The sequence below is a fragment of the Ricinus communis genome, chromosome 1, assembly GCF_019578655.1.
Source record: "Ricinus communis isolate WT05 ecotype wild-type chromosome 1, ASM1957865v1, whole genome shotgun sequence".
NCBI classification, from domain to species: domain Eukaryota; kingdom Viridiplantae; phylum Streptophyta; class Magnoliopsida; order Malpighiales; family Euphorbiaceae; genus Ricinus; species Ricinus communis.
In genome coordinates this window covers 29,192,318-29,193,132 of record NC_063256.1, presented here as the reverse complement: position 1 = coordinate 29,193,132, position 815 = coordinate 29,192,318, and the positions used below count along the sequence as shown (strand labels likewise).

At 43.6% G+C, this 815-nt stretch overlaps 1 non-coding gene across 1 annotated transcript; it reads right to left on the bottom strand.

The window, feature by feature from the left end:
- Positions 1-196: 196 nt before the first annotated feature.
- On the bottom strand, positions 197-303 carry LOC112534237. Its single transcript, XR_003078538.2, has one exon. It is a non-coding gene; the product is annotated as a small nucleolar RNA R71 (small nucleolar RNA).
- Between the last annotated feature and the right edge of the window lie 512 nt (positions 304-815).

Here is an 815-nt window from a genome sequence, read left to right as displayed (position 1 = left end):
CAACTTCTTAGAGATATGTGATACCTTCAAGATAAACGAAACGACTGATGATGCCATTTGGTTGATCCTGTTTCCTTTTCCTTTGACGGACCAAGCGAAGAGATGGTTGCAGTCACTCCCAGCCAACACTATTATGACATGGAGTTCTTTGGCTGAAATTTTTTTATATAAGTACTTTCCTCCTACTATAACTGCTAATTTGAGAAATAATATATCTTCTTTTGTGCAGTTCGATGACAAAAGTATGTATGATGCCTGGGAGAGGTACAAGGACTTGCTCCGATGTTGCCCGCACCACGAAATACTAGTATGGATGCAGGTTCAAACTTTCTATAGCGGTTGGACCTTGCTACTAGGCAGATGGTAGATGCTACAGCAGGTGGGGCCCTGAACAGTAAGACGCCGGAGTAGGTGCAAAATCTGATCAAGGAGATGGCCATGAACAACTACCAGTGGCAATCCTCTAGGAGTCGACCAGTCAAGCAGGGAGTGGTCAACCAGCTAGATTCCACAACAGCCTTGGCAGCTCAAGTGGAGCTTCTGACCAAGAAAATAGACTAACTTCAGATGCTGGTTCATGCAGCACTAAAAAGCTATAAGTTCTGTGGTGGCCCGCACTATGGTGCAAACTGTGATGCGGGAGGTATGTTTGCTTCATCTTCCACTTCTTCTCATTCTTCATCCTCTATTGTTTCTACTGAACTTGAATAGGTAGACTATATGGGTAATGCACCTAGACAACAAAATAATCCATACAGCAATACATACAACCCCAGTTGGTGCAATCATCCCAACTTCAGTTGGAGGAATAACAA